The 10,481-nt window shown below is 47.4% G+C and overlaps 1 non-coding gene across 1 annotated transcript; it reads left to right on the top strand.

Moving 5' to 3' along the window:
* Positions 1-3,379: 3,379 nt before the first annotated feature.
* Trnat-cgu (transfer RNA threonine (anticodon CGU)) lies at positions 3,380-3,451 on the top strand. The gene has a single exon. It is a non-coding gene; the product is annotated as a tRNA-Thr (tRNA).
* Positions 3,452-10,481: the final 7,030 nt, after the last annotated feature.

Here is a 10,481-nt window from a genome sequence, read left to right as displayed (position 1 = left end):
GACGTGTTGCCTCGGTTGTGTGCCGAGAAGGCAGCCAGCTGTTCTAGCGTGCTGGTCGAAGAAGGAGGTTTTCCCCAGAGACAAGAAGCCGAGTGGGCTGAGTGCAGCAGACAGAATCGGTGGCGCCATCTAACTGGGTAGGCGCGTAGTTGGCTGTCTGTTTGGTCGATGTTGCGGGAATTTAGTGGTAGATTCAACCCTATGTATAACCAATGATGGACCGAGATTCGACAATTAGGTAGCGACTAAGTGTCTATCATACGCCGTGCGATAGCGCTAAGAAGTAATTAGGCATGAGAGTTCGCGTGTACCGACAGAGTGTTTTGCACCACCGAAAAGTTTGCGGTCTATGGGCGTCTTGCACTGGAGTTTGAGGTATAGTAGCGGCGCCTGGTGGCGGCGAAAAACGTCATCTGGGTAGTACGAGCTTGGATAGTATTGAGCCCTGGCTGTGGCGAAGCACGTTTCTAGCCCGCGTTTTGCGTCGATTCGCACTTTTTTCTATCCTGTTTCGAGTGCGAAAAGGCTCGTCACTTCTCACAGACCATGGCGACCAGGCTGCGAGCTGGCCGCATCCTATAGTTTTACGAAAACGGACTCTCCGTGTGCCGTGGGACGTAATGCTGGAAGCAGAAGACATCGGCGACGCCGATCCGGAGAGACCTAGATCAGCCTGGAAAAAGCATCACCGTCGTTATTGCTGCGTCGTGGGCTGCCATGAACAAGACGCCTGAATCCCAACATCAGATTCTACCGTTTTCCTTCAAGGCCTCACGCTGCGGAGCGTCGGGCGCGCTGGATATCTGCAGTTCGTCGCGCTGGGTAAGCGAAATGGGAGACCGACATAGCAGCAGGCATGGCTGGTGATTCACAATCCGAGACCCGGCCACAGCGACAATTAACAATTCGACCGGTGCGAAGTGGTTAAGTGACCAAGTGTGTGCAAATGACCACAAATGGTCGGGCTGATTCGGTGACAATTCACTACCCCGCTACGAGCAGCACAGGTTAGAGTTGAATGTGCTCATCCTTGACCTCAAGCCAGCACGTTGAGGCAGCACAGCAAGGTAGTATTGATTACAGCACATCGATGTTCGAGCGCTGTCATTAAAAGCTACATCAAGCGAGCAGTGCACGAGCGCGCGCTGCAGCGCAATTCGCACGTACGTACGTTAGTGCGAGCTTATATGCATTGCATCAGTTATTTATCAATTGCTAGACAGATGGCCACTACTACAGCGCAGGCATAACTACTTATCTAGCGGCAAGCAGTCAACAAAGATTGCAGGAGACCTGCCGTTTCGCGGCATGTCGAAAGACCGCTGCCGTCGCGGCGCGTACGATCGTGCGCTCGAGCAGTTCGTACACCGCGGCATGCTGAAAGACCGCTGCCGTCGCGGCGCGTACCGTCGTGCGCTCGAGCAGTTCCGTACACATGTCTGCTTATCGCTGCTGTGAATTCATTTATAGAGAGCATTTCCTCGCGTTTGTGCGCCTGAATCTAGCAGCGTGCAAACCTTACCTGAAGTTCAACTTCGCAGGAGCGTGACTCGCTTCACTTGCGATTGACACCGCGCGAAAACTTCGCCGCTTATTTCTTGAACGGCGTACACGTATTCGGGTTGCATAATTTCTTGCCTTTACGCAGCATGCCATCCATGGAAAAATCTTCGGCGCCCGATATTCGCTGCAAGCCGTGGTACAACACAACCGAAAGTGGCGGGTCAATATTGTAAACGTGCTTGCCGAAGCAGACGACCGAGCTTGGTACTACCCAGTTTCGGATTGAGGGCGCTTTTTAGCACCATTTTTGCAGCGCCCCCTGGGCAATGCAAGAGCCCCTGTAAGTGCTCTCAAACCAACCGAAGGATTATACACGCTTTACCACGACCCAGAATGCATGGAAAATCGTGTGATTTTGTTGCACCGGTTCAACTACTACAGAACTGCCCCTTTGCAGGATATTTCTCTCTTCCATCTTTCGGGACAGGGGGCAAGATGATAAAGGTTCCGTGGTCAAGCCCATGGCGCAACCATTTGCTATGCTAATGCTGTAGTGATGTTCATTACTGATACAATAGGGACAATGTGGATTTTAGCAAAATAATTATTTAGATAATATAAAAAGCCGGCAGATCCCACGCTCTGTCGGAATCGATGTTATGCAAAGCAATGTGTGGGGAGCCTACCAAGGTAACGAAACGACCATGAGAGCACCAAGACGTAGGCGGCTCTTTCATGACCTACAGGAGATGTACGCATGTCATGACATTCATGTCCTGAGTCCTCAGGAGTCCCTTTAGCTACACCTAAGAGACCTTAAGGCGAAAGCCTTAGTCATGCTCATGACTATGACTTAGATCATCAACCTTTAGCCTTTTCCTTCACTTAGTGACCACGTCCGAATCCATTTCAGTGGTTTTTGAGTATTAATCTTTTTTTGCTGAGTCATTGTCATTTTTGCTGAGTCAGGCTCATGACTATGACTTCTACCACCATCGTTTAGTGTTTCCTTCACTTAGTACCCATTTCGAAACCCATTTCAGTGGTTTTTGACTGTTATTGTTTTTTTGCTGAGTCATGGTCATTTTTGCTCAGTCATGGTCATGACTACGACTTCGACCATCATACTGTAGTGTTTTTTTCGCTTAGTACCCCCATCCTAACTCATTTCAGTGGTTCTTCAAGTGTTACTCTTTTTTCGCTCAGTCATTTTTGCGAGTCATGCTCACGACTATGACTTCTACCACAATCTTTTAGTGTTTCCTTCACTTAGTACCCACGTCCGAACCCAGTTCAGAAGTTTTTGAGTGTTACTCTTTCGCTGAGTCATTGTCATTCATGCTGAGTGATGCTCATTACTATGACTTCTACTATCAGCCTTTAGGGTTTCCTCCACTTAATGCCCACGTTCGAACCAATTCCAGTGGTTTCATGAGTGTTAATCTTATTTTTTGCTGAGTAATTGTCATTTTTGCTGAGTCATGCTCATGACTATGACTTATACCATCATCCTTAAGTGTTTCCTTCACCTAGTGTCCACGTTCGAACCCATTTCAGTGGTTTTTGAGTGTTAATGTCTTTTTGCTAGGTCATTGTCATTTTAGGCGGCTGTTCAATGACTTACATGACATGCATATCATGACTTTCATGTCATGACCTACCATTTATGTTCGTCATGCACTCTTGTCATACTATGCCAATTTTGGTACCTACCAAGTTAACGAAACGGTCATGAGAGCACCAAGACGTCAGTGGCTGTTTCATGACCTACATGACACGCATGTGATGACATTCATGTTATGGTGCTGGCTAACACTCCCAGGGTTAGTTCTAGTTGTAAAACACAAATACCCCAGAAAGCGCATGGGAAAACGGCTCCGCGGTAGCTCAATGGTGAGAGCATCGCACGCGTAATGCGAAGACGTGGGTTCGTTCCCCACCTGCGGACAGTTGTTTTTTCATCCGTTTTCATTTCCATTAATTTTATCATTTCTTTATTTCAATTAATAAGTACAAGTAATTTCCCCTATGTTGTTCTTGGTGTCATTGTTTGTTGGCTTCTTATGATGGGATTAATAAAAATTGGGCCGCTAGGTCCCCTTCCTTCTCGTTCATGTTATGACCTATCATGTATGTTTGCCATACCCTCTTTTCATACTATGCTAATTTTGGTGCCCACCAAGCTAACGATACGACCAGAGAGCACCCAGACGTAGGCGGCTATATAGATAGATAGATATTGCCAAAGTGACAAATGTTTGTCAAGAAAGGGTTCACATTTAATAAAAGAAAAAAAAAGCCAGCAGATCCCACGCCCTGTGGGAATTGATGTCATGTGAAGCAGTGTGCCGGGAGCCTACCAAGTTAACCAAACGACTATGAAGGCACCAAGACGTGGGCGGCTCTTCCATGACCTACATGACACGCATGTCATGACATTCGTGTCATGAGTCCTCAGGAGTCCCTTTATCTAGGCCTAAGAGACCTTAAGGCAAAAGCCTTAGTCATGCTCATTACTATGACTTCGGCGTACCATCAATCTTTAGCCTTATCCATCACTTAGTACCACATATCCGAACCCATTTCAGTGGCTTTTGAGTGTTAATCTTTTTTGCTGAGTCATTGACGTTCTTTGTGAGTCATGCTCATGACAATGACTACTGCCATCATTCTTTAGTATTTCCTTCACTTAGTACCTACGTCCGAACCCATCCCAGTGGTTTTTGAGTGCTTATCTTGTTTCACTGAGGCATTGTCATTTTTGCTTTGTCATGGTCATGACTGACTTCTACCAGCATCCTTTAGTGTCTCCTGCACTTAGTTCCTGCACTTAGTACTCTCGTCAGAACCTGTTTTAGTGGCTTTTGAGTGTTAATATTTTTTCGCTGAGTGATTGTCATTTTTGCTGAGTCATCCTCATGACTATGGATTCAACCAGCATCCTTTAGTGTTTCCTTCAGCTGGTGTCCACGTGCGAACCCATTTCAGTGGTTATTGTCAGGAGATTTTCATTGGTCGTATTCTCGCCGTTTCGCTGTGGTCGGTGGCCGCACCGCGAGCTGAGCCGTTGCCTAGCAACCGCCGCACCTGGCAGTGCCGCTCGCCGCGCCAACTGCCATGACGTCTGAGGAGGAGCCGGTGAAACCGCGATAACCGCGAGCTGAGCCCTTGACTAGCAACCGCCGGCGTTGCATTGCCGGAGGAGCCGGCGTTGCATCGTATATAGAAGGGGCGGCTGGGTGGTATTCGTCGGCAGACATGGGAAGTGAGTTGGAGAGACTGAAAGAAACCAGGCTTCATCATCGGAACGAATTCAAGAGGAGGCAGCGAGCCGAGGAGACGGAGGAAGCACGAGCCGCACGCCTCGAGAAGCGTCGTAAGTATGAAGTGGCCAGACGAGTGCATTCAGACAAGGATGGTTCGTCGTCTAGTTCGGCATCTCGTGCCAAGGCCGCGGATCAACGACGGAATGAAACCAGGAGGACGCAACGAGCTGCGGGGACAGAAGAAGAACGCGCTCGGCGTATCGAACAGAGACTGCAGAGTGATCCAGCTCGGAGAGCGCCGCGCCCAGCCGCCGATGCAACGCATTAGGACGACGTGAAGGCTCGCCGTTGTGACGGACCATGTGATTCGGCTGGCTGAAAGTTCAAGTGCGATGCCCTCATGTAATCACTATGACTTCTACCATCATCTTTTAGTGTTTCATTCACGTGGGTAGTACCCAGGTCAGAACCCATTTCAGTGGCTTTTGTGTGTTAATCTTTTTTTCTGAGTCATTGTCCTTTTCTGAGTCATGCTCATGACTTCTACCAGCATCCTTATGGTGTTTCCTTCATTTAGTACCCACCTCCGAACCCATTTCACTAGTTTTTGAGTGTTAATATTTTCGCTGAGTCATTGTCATGGCCTACATGACAAGCATGTCATGACATTTATGGCATGACCTATCACTTATGTTCGTCATTCACTCCTGTCTTACTATGCCAATTTTGGTACATACCAAGTTAACGAAACGACCATGAGAGCACAAAGACGTAGGCGGCTAGATAGATAGATAGATGCTGTCAAAGTAGCAAATGTTCGCAAGTAATGCTTCGCATTTAATAAACTTTCTTGCCGAGGCGATATTCAAACCCGCATACCCATCGTCCGAAGGCGAGCGTCGTAACCACTAGGCTATACAGCCACGCTTGCCGAACATGCATTTATGCAAACCACATGATTGCGTTCGAGCGTCGTCGTCTTCGTCCACAGCTGGCGCGTTCGCAAGCGCTCGTGCTCTTCGAGGTGACGAAGAGGTTTTGCGCGCCACGCTCGGGAGAGAGATAAAGAAAATGAGAGCTAGATGAAGAGAGACGCTTTCACGCAGCGGGTCTGCTGGAACGCGTTGTGGACATTGCAAAGCGGTGGAACGTGTTGTCGGCATTGCATTGCAACGCGGTGTCAGTGTTGCAAGCTGCGCTATGCAATGCGCAGTGATGGCCATAAGTCCGAGACGTGCAAAAATAAATTATCATCATAATCAGTAATAAGATGAAAAGTTCGCGTGCACTTCCGCGAAAATGCTGTACAGCTACGATCGCCCAGCTTCGCGGTTTCGAGCGTTGCGCGGCCGAGTGCAATGTTAAGCGTTTTTTTTAAGTTCCAAGGGAAGGCTTCTGCACGCATGTCTTACGTGTCACCTCAGGCATTACAAAACCAGAAAGCTGCGCTTGCTTTCATGATGATTTTTCGAAATCAGCGGACCTGAGAGGACGCTCATTGTAGACAACCTGTGTCTGCTACTGTGTGCGTGATTCTCACTCCTTTTGCCTTTTCTTTGTTTCTTTCAATAAGTCAATCCAATTTCCCGTGCATAATTAGTCAAACGAAAATGCGTCTCGCTAAGCTCCATGCGTCTTCTAGTTTTCTTTCTCCCTTAAAGCAAGTGCGGATATAATGGCGCCATTCCTATCATGTAGTTGATTCATGAACTGATTTGGTTTTATGAAATACGCTTTTATTTAAATTATTGCTGGGATGCAATGCGTCTCACGCAGCGTCTGAGTTAATCTTTTTCTTTTACAGAACCTAGCAGCAACCAATTGTATTGCTGCTATTTCGGTGCTTTGAACGCACTTTGCATTGCTATCAAACCGTGTTGGCTGGCTATAAATTGCGATACCGGTTCTCTCAAAGGCCATCGCAAGAATAAATGCCTCGTGTACATAGACCGGGAGTTATGGTTATATATATATATATATATATATATATAGAGAGAGAGAGAGAGAGAGAGTCATGCTTATATTTCATATGAGCTGTTATTTCATATCATTTTGTAGTAAGCTCTGCTAATCGTGGCTTTGGCTCTCTAATAACGCACTTGAGTGTGACACGCAACATATACTTCTTCAAGCCCCTAGAAAAGTGGACACTCTGATTGACTTAAGGCAGTTTGGCAACGTACAGAAGCTTCTGCGCGTCACCGCCTGGGTATTTCGATTTGTGGATCGATGCCGTCGTACTCAAACGTCGCTTGGTGCAACTATTTCGACAGAGGAGCTAAACAAAGTTGAAATGTTCTGGATCTGTCGTGTCCAGCTCGAAGATGACATTGAACACCTTCGGCTTCGAGACACTGTCACGAAACACTCTGTACTGCGCGATTTCTACCCTTACCAGGATCAAAGCAGGCAGCTTCGACTTAGTGACCGACTTGAAAATAAGGATGCTAGGAAGCCCTCTTCATTATGTCCTGCGCGCTTTGTGGTCGGACATAAATTTTTTTACCTCCTCAGTTCGAACCAACAGTGACTACGAAGCTCGAAGTGCTTGGGATACACGACGTGACCTCATCGAGGAGCCTAAAATCTCTAGAGGTATTTGGCGACTGGGATGAGTCGTGTACGTCTTCCCTGGTCAAGATGCAATAACCTGAGCCTGCCGTCTGAAAGCTCACAATGACAAGTTTATAAGAAGGTCAGTGAAGAAAATGTACAAACTCGAATTGGACAACGCCACTGGGGGGCGGGAGTATGTAGAAAAAGCCGAATAAACGCGAGCAGGCGGGCATTGCGAGAAAAGAGGAATAAGTTGGAACGATGAGTAGCTGTCTGTCTGGTTTTTTCGCGTCTTGTTAGTTTTATGCACCCTCCTATCCCATGTATTATTACACCATATATCAGAATAAAAGAACATGAAACATTTAATTTCATTTTATTTCATTTATTTCGGAAAGTGCCCGAGAAGAGCTCTACGCCTTAGTATTGGTGCACTTTTGTTACAGAAAGAACAGAAAATAAAAACAACAAACAAGACAGAAACCCTGAACGAACAGTGGTACAAAATTCAACAAAAAGTTGAATTACATCAATGACAGAAGTCAGATAATGAGCAAATACAAGAGCGGAAAATATCAAGATCACAACGTAAGCTTTTTTGATGTGTCACAAGACGTGTTATAGCGTTGGAGCTGCAAGAGGAGTTCACGTAGAAAATGCTGGGATTACGCAAGTTTGGACGAGGCTCGCAGAGCGTTACAGCCGACAGTAACCACGGACAGGAGAAGTGGTTGTGAATTAGTTTATGCAAGAATAAGCAATCACGATATTTTAGACTTATTTCTAGGGGCGTAAGATTAAACACGCGCAGTAGACGCTCATTGGTATAAAATACACGGCGTCCCAGAAATCGATCGTACAGGATACGTCGCTGAACAAGTTCAATTTTAACCACATTGGTCAAACTAATACAGTTCCATACAGCAGAACTAAACTCTAACTTGGTGCAGACAAAAGAAGAATGCAAGAGAACAACTCTGTTGACCAGTAGCGCACCCAGGATCTCTAGCAGGGGGGGGGGGGGGAGGGGGAGGGGTTGACAGTTTGCCTCAGTTTGCCAATACCATCTAAACAGCACCAATTTCAATTTCTTCACGGGAAATTGTCAAAAAATGCGCTTTGTGCAGACGATTGCCCGTCTTATATCTTAGTTGCAGTACTCAAAGGCGCAAGGAAAGAAAGGGGTTAAACAAAAGGGGGGGGGGGGGGTTACAACCCTCAAACCCTCACCCCCGCCCCCCGTCGGCCACTGCAGTTGACATTTACAAACTTTTTTTGTCATTCTTGATATGAGGCCTAACTTTCTGTAGGCTGCATTAGCAATACTTGAAACATGTTCGAAAGTTAGTCGGGAGTGAACCGATATTCTTAAGTGGCGCGTACAACTCACTCTTTTCAGAGGAATGTTATCAAGTGAGTATTCGTATGATAACGTGGGCATTTTGCGACTAAAGGAAACAACAAGGGTCTTAGGTGGGTTAATACGCAAACAGTTGGAAGCACACCACTCCGCGACAGAGTTCACATCTTCCTGTAATAATTTTCAATCCTGCGATGATTCTATTTCACAGTAAAACTTAATATCATCAGCCTACAAAAGAAGACGCGAATGGATGGATGGATGGATGGATCTAAAACATTAATAAGAGTCCTGAGGTACGCGACTCAGCGCGCAGCGGGCCGCTCCCACGTTGGGACAGTCAGGCCAATGGATAAACATTTTTCAAGATTAATAAAGATATTGAAAAACAATGGGCCTAAGATAGACCCTTGCGGAACGCTGGAAGATGATTAGACAAACACAGATTTCATGCAGCGGAAGTGAATGTTTTTCAGCCAGCTCTACGTCGAAGGTGAGATTTGTGCGAACTTTTCTGTTGTCCGCAAAACTACCTTGCACATGATGTCAGATGCGCACTCACTGGATTGTTCACTGACGGCCAATTTGGGCCATCTTGTAAGATTTCACGGTAAACTTGAGCAAACAGAAATATGTCCTACACTATATGGTGTTTAGTCTCCAGAGCAACTATTTCAATGTGGGGCAGGCAAAACGTATCTTTCATCGGCTGATCGTTTGAAACTAATTGCTCTTTTGTCTTCCGCATCGCGGTTATGGGCTTTTCCGTAATGCCCCCCTCCCACCCTCTTCTTAGACTACCTTCCCCATCCGTGGATTCGTTGTACGTACCTGCGGTAGAGCTGTGGATGCTCCGTGGAAACGATGATACGCGGCGCACGAAAGAACCGAAATCGACGACCAACGCGGTTTGAAGAGCGCCGTAGACGCACGGTGGCCGACCTCGCGATGGGCCACCAGGCAAAGACGGATACGGTGGCAGCGGTGGGAGCGGTTTGCCGCACGAAACTACAATTCCAAGCACGCACGCACGCACGAACGCAAACGCTCAAAGCCGCACCAAGAAAAAGAGAATAAAACCGAGAAGGCACGCTCTAGACACGTGGATAAGAAATACACAGGCGCCGAGAGAACCGCACCCGAGGTTTGAACGCTCCGGGAGCACGAAGGTGGGGGTGGGGGGTGCGAGAGGTGGCCGGGGAGGGGTCTGGTCCCAGAATAGCGAGCCGTCCGTCTCGAACGGCTTGCTACGGCTGCCTTCCGGAACGTGTCAAGAAGGGAAAGAAAAGGATTCTCTCACATACCTGTTTGTGTGAGTGTCTATACACTCCGCGCTGAGTGGGAGAGGATTCTCGGCGCCTTGGAGCCTCCTTTTGTGTGGCCTTCGGTAACGGTTTGGCGAAACCGTTGGCGCCTTACCGAGCAAGCGCGAAGTTTACGAGCGCGGGCTCTCTCAGTGAGTGGTGGCATGGAAAGCTTCATTGAAGAAGCTTAACGAGAGCGTGTTTTGTGGTTATTGAGCCCAGGTATGTTATGGCATTTCGTGTTTCAACGTTTACAAAACGCCGCCGCAGAATCGCGCCATGTTATACAAATATTTAGGCGTTATATGTTCGACTGGTGTATGGATAGGCGAACCGACGTGTGAACGAAGGCGTGAACGACGGTTCCGTTACTTGATGTATAAGAAGAATGCAAACAAGGGCCGCGTTCGCGCCGTCGTCATCGTGTACCACAGTATCCGGCATATGCACGACCGGCACTCGAAGGGCCAGAAAGTCTCCAGAGACGCGATA

The sequence above is a fragment of the Dermacentor silvarum genome, chromosome 7, assembly GCF_013339745.2.
Source record: "Dermacentor silvarum isolate Dsil-2018 chromosome 7, BIME_Dsil_1.4, whole genome shotgun sequence".
NCBI lineage: Eukaryota > Metazoa > Arthropoda > Arachnida > Ixodida > Ixodidae > Dermacentor > Dermacentor silvarum.
Note: the sequence above shows the minus strand (reverse complement) of the source record. Positions and strands in the feature narration are given on the sequence as shown.